Source organism: Dromiciops gliroides, chromosome 4 (assembly GCF_019393635.1).
Source record: "Dromiciops gliroides isolate mDroGli1 chromosome 4, mDroGli1.pri, whole genome shotgun sequence".
NCBI classification, from domain to species: domain Eukaryota; kingdom Metazoa; phylum Chordata; class Mammalia; order Microbiotheria; family Microbiotheriidae; genus Dromiciops; species Dromiciops gliroides.
Genome location: NC_057864.1, coordinates 175,230,905 through 175,252,062, shown reverse-complemented (window position 1 = coordinate 175,252,062; position 21,158 = coordinate 175,230,905).

The window sequence follows — 21,158 nt, the reverse complement described above, 5'->3', positions numbered from 1 at the left end:
GGACGAGGATATCCCTAATCTTTCACCAGTCATTCACTACCTGCCTAATGTCATATGAGTCCCAGGTGGCAGACCAAGAAACTACTTGTTAACCTCCCCTCATCTAGAGATTCAACTGAGTCACCTAATTAGGGAGAGCATCTTATCCCAGATAAATAGCAAAGTACGTAAGTGAAATCATGCTCTTTTGCAATAAATATGTCATCCATAATATTTTTTTTTCCTGAAGTGACTAGGTTTTGATATCAAAGACATAGATTTAAATCTCCTGGTTTTCTTTAAAATCTCCATCATTTCAATACCCAAAACTTTTTCCTTTGATTAATTCCCCTCCCCACCATTTACAACATGACTTAGCTCCCCTAAATGTTGCTTCCATCATCTTAGATGATAAAATACATTTGTTACAGAAAGATTGGATTTTTTCCCCATTTTGCTTGCAATAGATTCTCTAGTTCCACTTTCATTGATAGATGTTCTTGTGATGATCTGGCTTAATTGGGTTGCATGACAAACTTTCTGTAGACTCAATTTTTTCATGTTTTGTGAGAGAATGTTGTTCATAAATATCTGCCCTTTAGCTCTGGATTCTACCCGGGGGATTTTGATAAAAGGAGAAAACTATAAACTTAAAAATGTGTTGGTGTATGTATGTGCAAGAAGTAGGAAGTGAGGTGGGAAAAGGGGGGATCAATTGGTCATTAGGTCTCTGGGCTTTTTTGGGGAAGTATGAGGGCATGCTGATATGACATGATTAATGATGGTTCATGGTGATAGTAATAAGTTATGACTGTGTGTGGAAAAGAGAGAGATACAAAGATATATACAGAGATAAAAAGAGAGAGATACAGAGGGAGAGAAATAGAAAGAGAGATATAGAGACAAAGGAAAAGAGGCAAAGAGAGATGCAGACTGTGAGAAAATAATATGTTTTGTGGGGAACCAGAGACATGCCCCCTACTTGAGGGCTTAACTTGGGAGCCTTGCCTGATTTCTTTCAGAGGCAGCCCAGAGTCAGTAAAGTTGGAACTCAGACTCTGAATTAAAGCCACACTTACCTAAAAGTCTTTGCCCTCAGAGAGTCTGTCTTTCACATGACCCTTGAGATCAGACCAGTGCTGCTCATTTTCATATGGGTGAAACCATATCAAGGTCCAGTAAACCAATGGATTTGAATGATGCTAGCCAATTAGCTTTGAACAGAGTGGAAGGGCCACCTCTCATCGGGACTGAAAGGGGCTTACACTCTCTCACTTTCTCTCTTGGTCTGGGATGCTGGAGGAAGCAGCCGTGTGTGCTCCCTAGCTCTTTCTCTCCTCTCTCCTTTCTGTGCCTCTCCCATGTACTGAGTTACATTACCCTGGGGCTGGCTCTGCCCAGTACTACCCCTTCCTGGAATTCTATGCTGGATTTATATGTGGTCAAATTTACAATAAATGCTTAATGGCAAAAACTGGCACTATAGCCTCTAATTTATAAGTAGCAATATATTAGAAATTCCAGCTAAGTTCCCCAAATATCTTAGGACAGGGATAGGCACCCCTGATATATTTCAAACACCACAACAGAGATATAGAGAGACAGAGAAAGAGACAAAATAGATAGACAAAAAGATGAGATAGGACAGATAGAATTGTTGAGATTAGAAATAGGATGTGTGAGGGAATATCTATGAGATTGAAGACTTGTTGGTTTCTTCAAAATAGATTTTTAAATCTGCATAGCCATATCTGTGTCACTGAGCTATGTTAAAAACAAAACAAAACAAGACAAAGCTGGCAAGGCACCATATTTAAATGGCTGGTTTCTGAGCTTTTTCTAGTTTCTGACTTGGAAGTTCGTGTGGCCACAGGGCATAAGAAAACTTCAAACTTGGGCCATGGTTGTAAATGAGATTAACCTAAACAATACTCTCATGGAGGCTAGTCTCCTTATACATTGTGGTGTGTCTGTTAGAAAGCTTAAAAATACTATGGGGAATTTGAAGTGCTTATTGCCAAAATTATGCAGGAATGGAATCATCCAGGATGGGAAACATTGCCCAGTTTTCTAATCTCTATGCACTGGGTCTAAAGGAGGTAGTTATCATTTCTTGGTATATATTGAGAGAAGCTGGAAGAGATGTTGTTTTGAAAATAGTGCAACTAAAAATTTATCCTGCAGCCTCATATACTTGCAATTGCATAGGCCCTTATAACCCCATATCATGGGCACACTGGACTGAACAGTACTTATAATGGAGGAAGACAGTGCATTGTTGGGAAATTGCCCTCATTTTGAAATAGGGTTTAGGGACCTATTTTTCTGTCCTCAAAGGACTCAAGATGCTGCAGCTTCTGTTGAGCAACAACCTGGAAATGAATTCCTTGCCACAATACCTAATTAATCTTTGTTTTTGAGAACAGTGCTAGGCTAGAAAGAGATTATCTTTATGGAGATTTTCAAGCAAGGACTAAGCGATGAGTTATATGAACATTTTTGTAATTGGTCTTCTTGCCTTCAGTATCTCCCCTCTCATATCCATCCTCTACTATTGCCAAAGTGATATTCCTAAGGCACAGATGTGACTGTTCTACTTTTCTGCTCAATAAAGTACAGTGACTGAACTCGAGGGTCAAATACAGATGTCTCTATTCAACATTAAAAGTCCTTAACAACCCAGCTTCAGTGTCATTCTCTATTATTTTCCCTCATGTACTCTTATCATCCAATCAGAAGGGTTTTCTTGCTGTTTCTCATATATTCTACTCAATTTCTTGTCTCTGAAACTTTGTCCAGGCCTTCACTTGTGTCTGGAATGCATTCATTTCTTATGGTCACATCTTTCTATTAGATTCTTTCTAATCCCAACTCAAGTACTACCTTCTATATAGTGCCTAATGCCCCTAAATTATCTTGTACTTATTCAGTATATATATATATATATATATATATATATATATATATATATATATATATATATATATATATACTACAATATTCAGTATATATATATACATACACATATAAAAATATATGTGTGTGTGTATGTATGTATGTGTATATATATATATATATATATATATATATATATATATAGTTAGGGTTGACTCCTTTTAGATTGTCACAGTTTTTCTGGTTGTAAAGGGTAAAGGCAAAGACAAGTGTGAGACTGACATAAAAAATAAAAAATGCAAACATTAGAAACAATATCCTTTTCAAAACAAAGACTGTCTCAGTACATTATTTCACAATTGCCCTTTTGAATTAGGTCAATATAACTTTAGAGTTAGAAACTGGGGAACCCTAAAACACAGAAATATTTTGTGATTATTGGGCAAATATCCATTACCTGGTTATCCCCTAGCATACAGAGACAAGGATTTATTAATGTATTGGCTGTCCAAGCACAAAATAATGATGTAATTTTGTAAAAAACAACATAAACAAGATACCTCATCCTATAACTCAATCTAAAGGACAACAACCTATCGAAAAACTAATAAGATATGGAAGAAAAGATAAGGGTGTTAAATTTGAAATAGCCAGGTTCAAAAGACAAAAGATCATAATGATCAGATACAAGGACACCACAAACAGAAATCAGGAGAATGAAGAAAGAGAGAGGCATGGACAGGGAAAGGGGAAAAATGAGGGAAAGAGAGGGAGAGACAGAAAGACAGAGACAGAGAGAGACAAAAAGAAAGAGAAAGACAGAGACAGAATTTATAGTTATGGCCTGGATGAATATATGAGATAGGTAAATAGGTATATAGTTAGATAGATAGATAGATAGATAGATAGATAGATAGATAGATAGATAGATAGATAGATAGATAGATAGATAGAGCTTAAAAAGGGAATGAAAAGTACCTTGTAAGAGGCTTAATTTATAAGACCTCATTTCAGAAAAATAAAGATGTGGTCAAAAACAAAGATTAACCTAACTTCCCAAGATGCTATTCTTGATCACAAAATTGGTAAAATATGAGTTCATTCTACCTGGACTTATAGGACCACAAAGAAAAGTATTTGTAAAGACTGATGACCTGAAATGAATTGCTATACTGACAATGTATTCTAGGTATCCATTATGTTCCAGTCTTTCTATACAGAAAGGAGATGGACATTTGAAAAAATATTCAATTGTACCTTATGAAAGTGTTAGGACTTACTAAGTGATGAGGTCATATCCATATTAGAATGGGTGTGTGTGTTGGGGGTGGGGGGAGAGAGCCAAGATATCAGAGAGAAGCTAGCAAGTTGCCTGAGCTCTCCTTCAGTTCGCTCAAAAAGAACATTAAATTAAACCTCTAAATGGATTCTGAAACTACAGAACCTACAAAAACAGAGAGAGATGCAATTAGCACAGCTCATCACAGAGCAGTGCAGCAAAGAGGAGGTCTGGGCAAGTCAGCAGGAAGCTCTTGGCCACAGTAGAGCAACTGAGGCCCATTGATCCTGGCTCAGCAAGCTGGTGGCACAGTGGGCCAGTTGTAGCTCTGCTAGCATCAGCTGAGAGGGCATGCTGACTGCTGGAGGGCAACCCACAGGACAGACACAACTGGACCTGGTCATCCCAGCACCTGGGGCATGCACAGGGAGCAAGCCCAGGGTTGTGAGAAATCCACAAGCCACAGAGGCCTCAGAGTAGAAAGCCAGTGACACAGCCCTTATCCCCCAGCACAATAAGCTTGAAACGGTGACCCTTGTGTCCTAGGAGCAGATTGCAACTTTAAAAAATAAACCACAATATGAGTAAGAAACAGAAAAGAGCTCTTACCATTGATGGTTTCTGTGTCAACAGGGAAGAAGAAAACACAAATTCAGATGAGGACAATACACTCAAATTGTCTACATGTGAAGCCTCAAGAGGAAAGTTGAATTAGTCTCAGGACCAAAACCCTTCTTGGAAGAGCTCAAAAAGGTTTATAAAAATCAATTGAGAGAAGTAGAAGAAAAAATGGGGAGATAAATGAAAGCCACACAAGAAAATTATGGAAAAATAATCAACAGCTTGGAAAAGGAAGCACAAAAATTGACTGAAGAAAACAATTCCTTAACAAATCCATTTGGCCAAATGGAAAAGGAAATGCAAAAGCTTACTGTGGAAATTTATTTTGATTTGGGGACCCTACCTTTAGGCTGAGATTAGAAAGCCTTAGGCCCTCAGGGTCTCTTCTGTGTGGGAGGTGCTGGTGCCCCCTCCCCCTCTGCTTCAGCTGAGCCAAAAAGCCCCGTGGGCTGTACAAGATGCCAGGTCAGACAGCTGGGGGAGAAAAGCACCCAGCTCCCTCTGACCTGAGTGGAGCTATCGGAGAGATCCTGGGCTCATCCAGGCCGGGCTCTAGCATAGCCTGAGGCACGTGAGGCTGGAACGCACCCCCCCCCCACCAGCCACAGCCCTGGCTGGCAGATTAACTTGGTCTGTGGGGGCCCAGGAAGCCCCGAGATTTGAGTGGAGAGAAGAAAAAATATATATAGACCTGGGAGTTAGATTAGAGGGGGGGAGGAGATGAACAGTAACACAGGACTAGGAGCAAGGAGGAAAGGGTGGCGGACAAGATTAAGAGAGGGAGACAAGATTAGAGGGACGGCACAGGTGGCAAAGGGAAGACTGACGGAGCAGACAGACAGACAAACTGACCAGGAGGCAACGGAGAGCACAGAAGTGGTAAGCACAGGGTACAGGTTGGAGAAAGTGAAAATTAAGAGGAGTTAGAAGAAAGTAGATTAGAAGGAAAAGTGTAACATACCCTGAGGTGAGAGGTGGCTAAGGCCCTTATTGTATTGAAAAAATTCCAGGGGCAGCAGGTGAAAGCAACCGGCAACGCAGTCAGGTTGTACATTTTATTTCCCTGTATTCTTAATTTTAAATAGTATCTCATAAATAAACTCTGCTTTGATTTAGTTAAGAGGCTTCTTAATTTTTAGCTTATCACTTTGGGAGCAGTGTGGTGGAACTTTATAAACGGCCCACATTAAATTAACAGCAGTCAGATAGCCAAATAGTCAAAAGTCCCCAGATTAGTCCTCCAGTCAGATTAACCTCCCATATTAGGCTAGTCCATCAAAAATATTCTACATTACTAAAGAAAACAATGCCTTAAAAATTCAAATCAGTCAGATGGAAGCTAATGACTCAATGAGACACCAGGAATCAGTCAAATGGAATCAAAAGAATGAAAAAAAACAGAAGAAAACATGAAACACCTCATTGGAAAGACAGTAGTAGGCTTCCACCAGTCATGGACAACCATGGATCATAGCCTTGAAGAGCCATAGGCCACAGTGTGGCTATGCAGTCCGATACGGGAGCCTGTAGTGACTTATAACTGGTAACTGCCACACCCCGTGTAGCTGGAGTGTCCTCTTCAGGGTGCTGGCCTGGGCAGATCAATATGGAAAACAAGCTGTTGCCCATGAAGCAAGTTTTCCCTCTCCGCAACATTGGTGGATCCAAAGGAGAGGCAGAGCCAATACAGTGTGGTACCAGTGATGCTGCAGGAGTTGCCAGAGGAATGTGATGTCCAACATCCAACTGCCTAAGGGACTCTGACTCCTGATTTTCCCTCGGGGTTAACTCCTGAAGCCTTTCCCATATATGGGTATAGCCGCAAGGTAGCAGAGGTTTAAAATCAGCATTTCTTCCCCTAGGTGGGCTGTCTGCCAAGGCTAATGAGCCCCACATGCCCAAAGCAACTGTTTTTAAGATGCCAGTGACTTGCCTTCACCCCTTCTCCTGTTAGTGGAAACAGTTTCACCATGAGAAGGCCAGGAGTTGGGCTTTAGTTGTCAGAGGCTATTTGAGACACAAGCCATTGGAACATTTTATAGAGAGTGGGAGTTTATCCCCACTCCCACCCTGGCATGACAAACCTTTGGAACCTTGGAAAGACAACTGACCTGGAAAATAGATCCAGGAGAGACAATTTGAGAATTATTGGACTGCCTGAAAGCCATGTTAAGAAAAAGATTCTAGACATTATATTCCAGTAAATTGTCAATGAGAACTGCCTTGATATTGTAGAATCAGAAGATAAAATCATTGAAAGAATACACTGATCACCTCCTGAATGAGACCCCAAAAGGAAAACTCCAAGGAATATTGCAGCCAAATTCCAGAAATATCAGGTGAAGGAGAAAATACTCCAAAAAGCCACAAAGAAGCAATTTAAATATTATGGAACCACAGTCATGATTTCAGAAGACCTGACAGCTTCAACATTAAAGAATCAAAAGGCTTCAGAATATGATGTTCCAGAAGGCAAAAGAGCTTGGATTGCAACCAAGAATAATCTACCCAGCAAAACTGATTATTCTCTTTCAGGGGAAAAGATGGACATTCAATGAAATAGGGACTTTCAAGGTTTCCTGATGAAAACACCAGAACTGAATAGAAAATATGACCTTAACATACAAGACTCAAGAGAAATATAAAAAGGTAAACAGGGGGGAAAAGTTATTCAATAAGGTTAAACAGTTTACATCCCTACATGGGAAGATACTACTTATAACTCTTGAAAACTGTATATCTATTTGCCCAGACAGAAGGCATATACATAGAGGCTATAAATAAAAATTGTCTTTGATGTGATGATATAAAGAAAATTAAGGGGTGAAAAAAGGACTTTATGGGGAGAAAAGGATATAGGAGGTGGAATGGGATTAATTACATCATATAAAGTAGTACAAAAAACTATTACAATAGAGGGAAAGAAGGGACGGGTGAGCATTGTTCAACCTTACTCTCATCAGATTTGGTTCAAAGAGGGAGAAGCATATATGCTCATTTGGATAAAGAAATTTAGTTTATTTTTTAGGGAAGTAAAATGGTAAGGGGAAAAGGGGGCACTGATAAAAGGGAAGGCAAAAGCCAGGGAGAAAAGGGTAAAGAAAAGGGAGGCGGGGCTGATAAAAGGGTGGGCATATTGGGGGAGGCAGGGGTCAGAACCAAAACACTGTCGAGGAGGAATAGGGTAAAAGGAGGGTAAAAATTACAAAGCGGGTAAATAGGATGGAGGGAAATAGATAGTAATAATAACTATGAATGTGAATGGGATGAACTCTGCCATAAAATGGAAACAAATAGCAGAGTGAATTATAAACGAGAATCCTACAATATACTGTTTACAAGAAACACATTTGAAGCAGAGAGATACACACAGAGTAAAGGTAAAAGGTTGGAGCCGAATGTATTATGCTACAACTGAAGTAAAAAACAAAAAATAGGGGTAATAATCCTTATCTCAGACAAAGAAAAGACAAAAATAGATCAAATTAAAAGACATAAGGAAGGAAACTATATCTTATTAAAAGGTATGAAAGATAATGATGTGATATCAATACTAAACATGTATGCACCAAATGATATAACATCCAAATTCTTAAGGGAGAAGTTAAATGAGTTACAAGAAGAAATAGAGAGCAAAACTGTACCAGTGGGGGATCCGAATCTTCTCCTCTCAGAATTAGATAAATCTAGCCACAAAATAAATAAGAAAGAAGTTAAAGAGGTTAATAGAATGTTAGAAAAGTTAGATATGATAGATGTCTGGAGAAAATTGAATGGGTATAGAAAGGCAAGATCTTCCCTGCCATCACTTCACCTCACCACACACAATACCTTTGAATCTATAGGAATCTGACTTCAGGGTCACAAAAAGAGAGAGCCTGCTAGTGACCTAATATTTGATGATATGAAAGAACATATCCACATTCTGCAAGCCCCAAGGAGAGAGAGAATGGAAACCTTATATCTGAAATTTAACAGGAATCTTTTCATAAAGAGGCTCCCTCAGCAGAAAGAAGACTACAGCAAAGTTGAGTCTCTTCCTTAGCATCATTCATCCTTGTGGGAGACAGGCAACCCAGAAGGGACGTAAAGAAGATGTTGGATGAATAAGAAGAATCTAATAAATCCAAAGATTCATTTTGTTATACAGAAGGTAGCAGAAAAAAGAGAATGGGATTAAAGTGGAGAATAGAACAAATATCTAAGTGTTCAAAGGTCAGGAACAAGGAGATTTCAAAAGAAGAAATCAAATCTATCAATAACCAATTGAAAAATTTTCACAATCAATCACCAGAGAAAAGAAAAATGAAACAATCATAAAATATAATTTCACATGCATAAACTTAGCAAAGATAGCTAAAATATAAAGAAACTCACTTTTGGTTGGGATCATTGGGCAGTCACTACAATTCACAGTATCATGACTATAGACAAGGTAGAAATGAATATAATGATTCAACAGATTTCTGCATAGCAATATTTACACTCTTTTTTGATGTATTTATCAGTTTTTGCTAATTTTAAAAAATATTTTTGTCTTTAAATATATATTATTTTTAAATGAAATAAATCTCTGGGAGAGGGAGAGGAAAATATACTGAGAAGAATTTTGGTTAGGTAAAAATGTAATTACTTTAAAATGAAATAAACACATTAATTGACAGGTCACGAAGACCTAAAAATAAAGTGAAATTACCCCTTCCTTTCCATGGCCTCTTCTTTGATTTCTTTGCCATCAAGACCCATTCAGGATGGCTGGAAAGGAAGAGTAATATTGATTTAATCACCGTTTGAATGAGATGGGAGTCACTAATCATAATCCTTTCAGTGAGATGGAGGATGACCAATCCTTACCACCTTTCTTGCCACTAGGTCTCTAGGTCCTGGGCACTACCATCTCACCCATAGCACTCTGCATTATACAGGTTGGGCCAAAAGTCATGATGTTTTAATAACATTTTGAAAAGTATTTCTCCTTTACTTTTTGCCATTTATGAGATCTTATTTTTCACAAAATATAAATTCACTTCATATATATGACATATACATACATATACATATATTGTATATAATGCAATGGTATTATAAATTAAAAACAAAAAATAATGAAGTTATTAAATATTGAACCCTGTTTGTGACTTTTGGTCTACTCTATAGTATCAGCATCCTTCCATCATTCCTGTAGCTGAGTTCTTATATGGGTGTATATACACACAGATATGTACATATGGACACACATACATGTACACACATATGTGTATACACACATAACATACACATATGCATATGTGCATGCAATATACAAATAAAATATGTATATGCATATTTATATGCACACATGCATACACATACATTCATGTATATATATTCCTCTGTGTGTGTGTGTGTGTGTGTGTGTGTGTGTGTGTATGTGCCCCCAAAACTGTGAGCTTCTTTAGGTCAGGGCCTGGTTTCCTTTTTGTATTTGTATCCTCAATACTTTTCACCATACTTTGTACATGTTATATACTTAATCATTGTTTTTTTCATTCATTTAAACAGAAAAAAAAATGCAATTGATAAACTATAGCATTCTCAAATCAAAGGCCTTTGGCAGGTTGGTGATTGAAGAGTATCTACATCCTAAGTGTAATTTAGCCAGCAGAAATTAAATATGAATTTAAACAGTTTGGTAGCTCTAAGACAGGTAACAATTTCTTTTTAAAAATCAGTTTTGCTGATTTTAAACTTTTTTATTCTTTTTTTAAATCTTTAAAACATATTATGTGTTACCTCTCTGAGAAAGAGAGGAGAAGGAATATAATGGAGGAAATTTCTGTAATATAAAAAATAAGACATTGAAAAAGATGTTATTTTAAAAATAAAATAAAATAAAGCATGAGGGCACTAACTAGCTGGAAGTACCTCTGTTCTGAGTTCCAGGGTATTTATTACCTGGCATAAGAACCCTGCTTTTTTAGAGTTGACCTCTTCTAGCCAAGACTCTAAAATAAATAGACCACTATTCAGGAAAAAAAATAATAGTTATTAATGTATTTATTTACAAGAATAAACCTATTATACATTAACATATTTTGGGGGTGAAAAATAACTATATTTTCCAAAAGAATAAAATATAAAGTGATAAAAATGGCATCATGCTACATATTGCTACATATTCTCTAAGTATCTAGGTAAACAGGAGATAGCTGGATTCTTGTATCTGCTTCTGTATTCAATCTGTGGTGGTATGTTGTTTTGTTGAAGTATATAAATAAAATTCAGCCTCATACAAATATGCCATTGAGAAAGAGAGAAGTTTTTAGGCAAATAATGTCTTTGTGTTATTCTGAAAATAGTTTTGATCTTATGAACCCCCTGAAAAGCTTTCAGGGAACCCTACAGGTCAGTGGACCATGCTTTTTAAAATTTTTTTTTTTTTTTTTTGCTGCTGTTTCATTTCATTTCTCAAATACCTAATTCAATGAATAGACACGGAATTATTTGCTTGGATGGAGCCTAATCCGGCCTCTCTACTCCTTATGCCCACTACTCCTTCTTCTTCTTTCTAGGGTCAACAAGAACAAACCTATCTCTGCTATGACATGATAGCCTTTCAAGTATTTAAAGACAGCTATAATGCCCCTCCCTCCAAGTCCCTGTGGTAGGTCTTGATAAATGGATAAGATTCTACAAGTCATGGCTTTGGAAACTAGGCATTCCAGAAAGAAGGAAGAAAAATATGGGCAAAGTTAAACAGGGAGTCAAGTATGAGCCTATTCAGAAAATCACAAGTAGCATAGTGACATATTAGGTACTATATGTGTTGACAATTTTATAAGTGTTTTATGGATAATCGAGGAATGATATGAAAAGCTATTGTCAACATTAATATGAAATTTATATAGATTCAGTTCATAGTCTGTCACCCTAATTTATTTCAAAACTACGGTTAGTTTGCCATATTGGGAGAAAAATGTGCATATTGTTGAGGGGGTGGGGCACAGTGAGAATACCTGTTTTCTTTAAGTATTGTAAAGGCCATTATACAGAAAAGGGAGGAAATAGATTTGTTCATCATGGGCACTAAAGAAACAAAAGAAGGAAGTAGCAAATTTAAGAAGTAGAAAACTTTATAGCAGTCAGAATGTTCCAAAAATGGAATAAGCTGTATTTAAAAGTAGGTTCAGATGTAGTTGGTTTCTCCTCAGTGAGTGTCTTCAAGCAAAGGAAATTTTTTTTCTTCCTTCAGATACAATTAAATGGCCTCTAATTTCCCTTCCAGGTGTGAGGTTCTGTGAGTATTTTCCAAGAAATGCAAAAGATTGTTCAATAGACCTCTCATCATTTTCTTTTGTCCCACCTTCTTTTTTTAGGAATTCAAAGAATACATTTTAAAAAAAGCAATATTGGGCAAAAAAAGAGAATTGAATAGCAAATGGATCTACTTCATATCTTGGGGGCATTTTTTCATTTCTCAGAAATAATTCTCTTGTTATGCATGCATGAGAGAGCAACAGAATGAGAATCAATTGATAAACACTTCTTGGTGAAAAAAGTTCCCTTTCCCCTTAATTTTAACTCATACTCATTCCACTGCCAAGAGGTTCAGTTTGCTTCTAAAAGGAAAAGAAAATCAAAATAAAACAAACAAAAATGAAACAATTTCATTTCAATTACGGCATAAAGGAGATAACTGGACGAAAATATATACTCTTTTTCAATCTTTCTCAAAAATTAAAAAAAATATTATTCACTCTGAGGCTAAGGTTTGTCCCATTCCATTTTTTTTAAATAATTAGGTACCAACACTACTTATAAAGACAATTATATCATATTAATATGTCATCATCATCCTTACCAGAATCCTGGAGATACTGAGTGTGCTTGTTTCTTCAATCCACCTACACATGATTTGAACTCACTGACAATTTTTTTCTCCTTCATGATTCTGGAACAAAGGAATGAAGGAGTAAGAGAACTGAATAACATCATTCTTCAGAGGAGTCATTTCTGTTTATTGGGCATTTGGCAAATCAACTCTGGCTTCATAAATATTAGAGAAAATTCTTCTGAAAAGGAATAGCTAAGCATGTTTCTCAATTTAAAGGCTTCTATGTCTTCAATAAATCTTAGAATACAAAACGTAAAATTCCCAGCAGATCCTAGGGTTTATTTTTGTTATCCCCCAAAACCTCAAAGAGATTACTGTTACAAACCCTATTTAGTTCATATTAGAATTGGAAGGAATCATCTTGCCCAATTGTCTCATTTTATACATAAGGAAAATAATGCTGAGAAGTTGAATGACTTGCCTGAGGTCACACATCAAAGAAAAGTCTAGGTCTTCTTGTCTACTATGCTTGCCATGACACTATAATTTATGCTTTCATTTTCCCTTCTTTTTTACCTGATTAAGCCTTTCAGTTGACTTTCAGAAGTTTATATCTGTATTTATTGAATTGTTATTTATGTTTTATGATGAAGTCATATGTAATTTCATATTTTAGCCTTAGCCATCTCATCTGCACCCCATGATTATAACTGTTATACTCTGTAAATGACCATTTGTCTTTGATCATTAATTTCTCTATTTTCTCACCAATAAGTATGTTTGTTTCTCTTACATTAATGAAAATGTCCAATTTCATTTGGTGCTTCTGAGGATAACATTTTTTTTTTTGCCTTTTACTGCAGTGAATTTATAGAAAAAAAAGTTGTCTCTGATGAGATTTTTTTGAACTAGGGTCTAAAAGAAAATATAATTCAACTTTGATCCACCTCTGAAAGAAATATGAACAGAAATACTGCCTACTGTTTTCTGGCATGATATATATATATATATAAAATACTTATTCCAAATAAACAATATTTTACATAACACAAGAAAGTACAAGGCAAATTGCATGCAGGCAGTTTAAGAAAAGGAAATTTCACATGTTGTTCGTCTACCCCTCCTTTCTAGCAGCTTATAACTGCAATAATGACCCCCAAGTATAGGGCATTTCCTTGGGAATTAATAACTATGTGAGGGTTAATGGCTCGTGGCAATGAACTCTCTTAGAGAGTCATTAATCTCCCTTGATTATTATTGCTTAATTACTGACTAAAGAAGCCTCCTTGTTGTATAAGTTGGACACCTCAGCTCACCCTCCCATAGTTTAATATGTCCTTTCATCATTCTCTTGTGTGTATTGTAAATTTGAAGCAAATGAAGAAAAGAGAATAATGTAATCAACAAGCAAATGACTAAAAAGTTTTTCCCTTTCAGATAAGTAGTGGGAGGTCTTCATCTATGAACATGGCCTATTTCCACTGGCATGATCTAGATTGAAATAGAAGGCATTTCCATCATTTCATTTAATAACCATTTCTTTTACAATAAATTAAATAGTATTTTGACTCCCATTGACAAGTACAGGAATACATAGTATGACTGGGTACAGACTGTTCAAAATTCAGAGGATTAAAGAAGATAAACTTTTTTTCTTTAATAACATTAAATTTATTTCCCTGCAGAAAGATAAATTGAATACTTGAAAACACATATGCAGGGATTCTTCTGGGGCCAAGCCTAGATGATGGAGGAAAGGCAGTGAGCTCTCAAACTCATGATATGGTTGCTCAAAAAAACCCATCAAAATAATGCCATAGGACAATTCCTGGAGCAGCAAAATCCACAGAAGAATGTGTTAAGATCATTTTCCAACCAAGGACACCTTCAAAGGTCAGAAGGAGGGAGCTGTTGTGCTGAGACAGGAGTAGAGTCCACCCACATAGTCACCCTGACACAGGTACAGTCCCAGGAAGGCCTCACCAGAGAAAGAGATCTACAGATCTTCTGAATCAGCTGCAGGTCCAGTGTTGTCTGATGAGAGGGCTAAGCCCTTGGCAGGGGGGAGATTACAGGGGTCTCTGCTGGTGCTGAGGCATAACGTGGGTATTTCACCCCTGCTGGGAAGCAGAAGGTAGGCATGAGTAGCAGTGGTACAGGTCAGGGTGGGGCACAGGCTCATTGGAGCTGACAACCACAACACAAAAACCTGGTTGATTAACAAGTTAGTCTGTGGTCATCTATGGACCAGGGAATAGACCAGGCAAGTGAAGAACCTGCTCATCTTTAAATCATGCCACCTAGGACATTCTGAAGCTTGGGATAGTGCAGCCTGGAAACAGTGTCCCACTTTAAGGAGCTAAAAATCGAGTAAAAGAAAGGCAAGATGAACAGACAGAGAAAGGTGAGGATCATAGAAAGTTTCTTTAGTGAAAAGGAAGATTGAGGTGCAACCTCAGAGAAAGATGTCAATGTCAGGGTCCTTATATCTAAATTTTCCAAGAATATTATGAACTGGTCTCAGGCCATAGAGGTGCTCAAAAAGGATTTTGAAGATAAAGTTAGAGAAGTAGAGGAAAAAATGTAAAGAGAAATGAGGGTGATGCAGGAAAGACATGAGAAAAAAGTCAACAGCTTGAAAAGCCAAATTGGCCAAATGGAAAAGGAGGTACAAAAACCCTCTAACAAAAATAATTGCCTAAGAATTAGGATTGAACAAATGGAACCTAGTGACTTTATGAGAAACCAAGACACAATAAAACAAATCCAAGTGAATAAAAAATAGAGGGCAATGTGAAATATCTTCTACGAAAAACTGATGACCTGGAAAATAGGTCCGGGAGAGATAATTTGAAAATTATTGGTCTACCAGAAAACCGTGATCAAGGAAAGAGCTTAGACATCATCTTCCAAGAAATTGTCAGGGAAAATTGCCCTGAAATTCTAGAAGAAGAAGGTAAAATAGAAATTGAAAGAATCTACAAATGACCTCCTGAAAGAGATCCCAAAAGGAAAACTCCCAGGAATATTATAGTCAAGTTCCAGAGCTCTTAGGTCAAGGAGAAAATATTGCAAGCTGTCAAAAATTAAGAATTCAAGTACTGTGCAGCCCCAGTCAGGATAGCACAAGATCTAGCAGCTTCTACATTAAAGGACCAGAGGGCATGGAATATGATATTCTAGAGGGCAAAGGAATTTGGATTACAACAAAGAATCATGGATCCAGCAAAACTTTATAATCTTTCAGAGGAAAAAAATGGGACTTCAATGAAAAAGAGGATTTTTAGGTATTCATGATGAAAAGAACTGAATTGAATGGCAAATTTGACTTTCAAATACAAGACCCTAGAGAAACATAAAAAAAATTTGAGTTAGGTGAAATACTTGGGGTCATGCAGTTGGTGACTGTCTTGTATCTGATGCCATGTTTTGGCTGGGATCGCCCTTGATCCAGAGTGGATGCTTTATCCACTGTGTCAAGTAGCTGCCCCATGATGACATCTTTAGGGTTAAATTGAGGGGTGAGGGGAATGCACTGGGGGAGGGTGATGGGCAGAGGTAGCATGTGGTGAAATCCCACATGAAGGAAACAGGAAAATGCTTATGGAGTGGGGGAAAAGATGGGAAAGAAGCAGGGCAGTAAATTCATTTTACACTCATCAGAATAGACTCAAAGACCTTAATGTCATCAGAGTTGCCTCAAGGATGGATTAATACACATACACACATACACACACACACACACACACACACACACACACACACAATTGGGTGGAGTAATCTATTTAATCAGGGCAGTAAATTAGCCTAACACTCATAGAAATTGGCTCAAAGACATTAATCTTATCAGAATTGACTCTAGGAGGGAATCACATACATAGTCAATTGGGTTGAATAATCTATCTGACCCTGCAGGAAAATAGGAGGGTATGGGAATAAAGAGAGAGGGGGAAAAGAAGGGAGGGCAGAATGGGGGATGGGACAGACCAAAGCAAATCCCTTTTGAAGAGGGATAGTGTGTTAGAAGATAGATAATAAAGTAAATATCATGGGGAAGGCAATAGGATGGATGGAAACATTAACAATACTAATCATTAAAAAGAGAAAAGGGGGGGGAAATTGTTCAAAAAATACCATCTCTTTGTGGTGACTAAGAATTGGCAATCAAGGGAACGTCTATCAATTGAGGAATGATTGAAGAAGCTGTGGTATATGATTGTAATGGAATGGTATTGTGCTATAGGAAATGACAAACAGGATGATACCAGAAGAACCTGGAAAGACTCATATGAACTGATGTATAGTGAAGTAAGCAGAACTGGGAGGACATTGTGCCTAGTGACAGTAGTATTTTTTGATTAGCAATTGTGAAAGACTTAACTACTCTCAGCAAATACAATGATCCAAGACAATCCCAAGGGACTAATGATGAAGCATACTATCTACCCCGATGAAAAGTACTGATAAAAAGAGCTTTTGTGGATTGTACATATATAACCTGGTTGATGTCTTGTGGAGGGGGGAGAAAAGGGAGGGAGGGAGAAAAATTTGGAACTCTAAATCTTATGAAAATGAATGTTGAAAACTACCCTTAAATGTAACTGGAAAAAATAAAATAAATGTTTGTTGCAAAAAAAATAAAACAACAACAACAACAACTAACATATATGCTGCTTTGTGGTAACATTAATGTATTTTAACATTATTTTATTTATTTCATTAAATATTTCCCAATTATATGTAAAAAAAATCACAATCATATTTTTAAATTTTGAGTTCCAAATTTTCTACCTCCTTAATGTCCTTCCCCCACTCAGAAGGCAAATGATTTGATATCTATTATACACATGAAGTCATGCAAAACATACTTCCATATTAGACAACTTGAAAAAGAATGGGCAAGTAAAATAATTCAATAAGAATAAAGTAGACAAATTATGCTTCAATCTGCATTCATATTTCATCAGTTCTTTCTTTTGAGGTGCATAGTATTTTTCATCATGGGTCCTTTGGGATTGTCTTGAATTACTGTCTTGCTCAGAGTAGCTGTTATTCATAGTTAATCATCACTACAGTTTTGCTATTAAGAGTAATAGTACCATGTAATGCTGGTCGTGTTTACTTCGCTCTGCATCGGTTCATTTAAGTCTTCCCAGGTTTTCTTGGAAACCATCAGGCTTGACATTTCTTCTAGCACAATAATATTCCAAATACAAACATATACCACAACTTGTTCAGCTATTCCCTAATTTATGGGCATGCCCTGGATTTCCAATTTTTTGACACCACAAAAAAAGCTGCTATAAATATTTTTGTACAAATATGTTCCTTTCTCTTTGATATCTTTGGTATTGTTGAATAAAAGGGTATGCACAGTTTTGTAGCCCCTTCAGGTGTAGGTCCAAAATGTTATCTAGAATGGTTGGGTTAGTTCACAACTTAACCAACATAGTATTTGACCATTTATTGTCTTGGGAATGTCTCATATTTTTATACATTTGGTTTAGTTCCCTAAATATTTGAGAAATGAAACTTTTATCAGATAAATGATGCAATTTTTCCCCATTTTAACTTTGTACTTATAATTTTGGTTGTGCAAGCTTTGATTTGTACAAAAGGTTTTTAATTTCATATAATCAAAATTGTCTATTTTTACTTCTTGTGATGTTCTCTATCTCATCTTTGGTCATTAACTCTTCTCTTAACAGAACTGACAGGTACATTTTCCCATGCTTACTTAATTTTATTATTTATAACTCTTTTTATTTCTAAATTATTTTCCATTTTGATCTTATCTTAGTCTATAGTGTAAGGTGTTAGTTTTTGCTTAGTTTCTGCAAAAATGCTTTTTAGTTTTCCAAGCAATTTTTTTAAATAGTGAGTTCTTACCTCCAAAGCTTGGATCTTTTGGTTCATCAAATACCAGATTCCTGTCATCATTTAGTACTGTTTATTCCATACCTAATCTATTTCGCTGATCCACCAATCAATTTTTAACCATTACCAGATTGTTTTGATGATTACACTTTGCAATATAGTTTGAAATCTGGAATTAATATGCTATCCTCCTTAACTATTTATTTTTCTTGATTGCCTCAATATTTTTAATCTTTTCTCTTCCAGGTGAATTTTGTTAATACTTTTTCCTCTATAAAAGAATTCTTTTATAGTTTAATTGATATAGTATTGAATAAGTAAATTAACTTAGGTAGAATTGTAATTTTTATTTTATTGGCTTGGTCTACTCATGAGCAATTAATATTTCTCCAATCATTTATTTTTGCCTTTATTTGTGGGAAAAGTGTCCCATAATTGTGTTCATATAATCCCTGGTTAATTCTTGGCAGGTTGACTCCCATATATTTTATGTTATCCTGCAGCTATTTTAAATGAAAATTCCACTTCTATCTCTTGTTGCTAAGTTTTGATTGTAGCATATAGAAATGTCAAGGATTTATGTGAGGCTTATTTTAGATCCTACAACTTTGCTGTAGTTGTTAATTATTTCTACTAGAGTCTTAGTTGATTCTCCAGGGTTCTCTAAGTATACCATCATACTATCTGCAAAGAGTGATAATTTCATTTTCTCATTGACTATTTTTATTCCTTAAGTCTCTTTTTCTTGTCTTATTGCTATGGCTAGAATTTCTAGTATGATTTTGAATAATAGTGGTGATAACAGATATCCTTGCTTCACTCCTGATCTTATTGTGAAGACTTCTAGTTTATTGCCATTAGAGTAAATACTTAACTTACCAAGAGTTCTATTTCTTTATTTATTTTACAATTTTGTGAAACATTACCATATTAGTTATTTTGTAGAAGAAAACTTGAATAAAAGAAAAAATAAAGAAAGTGAAAAATAGCATGCTTCATCTGTGTTGGATCAATATCAGTTCTTTATTTGGAGGTGGATAGTTTGTTTCATCAATAATTCTTTTTGATTTTCTTGGATCATTGTATTGCTTAGAATAGTTGTCATTCACAGTCCTTCATTAAATAATATTGCTATCTCTGTGCACAATGTTCTCTTGATTTATTTCACTATACATCATTTCATACAAGTCTTTACAGGCCTTTCTGAAATCATCCTGCTTGTCATTCCTTATAGCACAATAATATTCCTTCACCAACATATAAAACAGCTTGTTTAGTTATTCCCAAATTAATAGGCATTACTTAGATTTCAAATGCTTAGCCACCACACAAAAGCTTTTATAATTGTTTTTTGTACAAATAGGTCTTTTTATCTTTTTAGGGATTTCTAGAAGTGGTATTGCTTGATCAAAGGGTATGCACAGTTCGATAGCAATTTGGGCAAAGTTCCAAATTGCTCTCCAGAATGGTTGGATCTTTTCCCAACTCTACTAAGAGTGAATTAGAGTCCCAGTTTTCCCACAGCCCCTGCAACATCCAGTATTTTAAATTTTTGTTATATTTGCCACTCTGATAGGTGTGAGGTGATACCTCAGTATTGTTTCAATTTGCATTTCTCTGATCAGTAGTATTCTAGAGCATTATTCATATGATTATAGATAGCTTTGATTTCTTTGTCTAAAAACTGCCTGTTCATATCCTTTGACCATTTATCCATTAAGAAATGACTTGTACTTTAAAATTTGATTCAGTTCTCTATATAATTGTGAAATGAAGCCTTTATCAGAGATATTTCTTATAAATTATTTTTTCAGTTTTCTGCTTCCCTTGTAATCTTGGTTACATTGGTTTTGTTTGTGCAAAACCTTTTTAATTTTATATAATCATAATTATCTGTTTTACATTTAGTTTTGCTCTCTATAAGTTCTTTGGCCCTAAATTCTTCCTCTGCCCATAAATCTGATAGATAAACAAATCCATTCTCTCTTAATTCTTTTAGGCATTATCTTTTATGTGTAAATCATGTACCCATTTTGACCTTATTTTAGTATAAGGTATAAAATGTTGGTCTATGCCCAGTTTCTGCCATACTATTGTCCAGTTTTCACAGCAATTTTTGTCAAATTTATCATATACTAGATTACTATATTTATTTACTATAGTGCAATTTGTACCTATTCTATTCCATTGATTGACCTCTATTTCTTAGTACCAGATAGCTTTGATAATTAGAGCTTTATAATACAGTTTGAGATCTGGTACAGCCAGACCACATTCTTTTGTATTTTTTTTCATTGATTCCCATCATACCCTTGAGCTTTTCTTTTTCCGGATGAATTTTGTTATTATTTTTTCCAAATCTATAAAATATTTTTTCATACTTTGATTGGCATAGCAGCAAATAAATAAATTAACTTAGGTAGAATTGTCATTATTATTCTATTGGCTTGACCTACCCATGAACAATTCATATTTTTCCAATTGTTTAGATCTGATTTTATTTCTGTTAAGTGTTTTGTATTTCTGGTCAAATAGTTCCTGGGTTTGTCTGGCAGGTAAGACTCGCAAGTATTTTATATTGGCCATAGTGAGTTTAAATGGAATTTTTCTTTCCATATGTTGCTGCTGGACTTTGTTTGTAATATATAGAAATGCTGATGATTTATTATGGGTTTATTATGTATCCTGCAACTT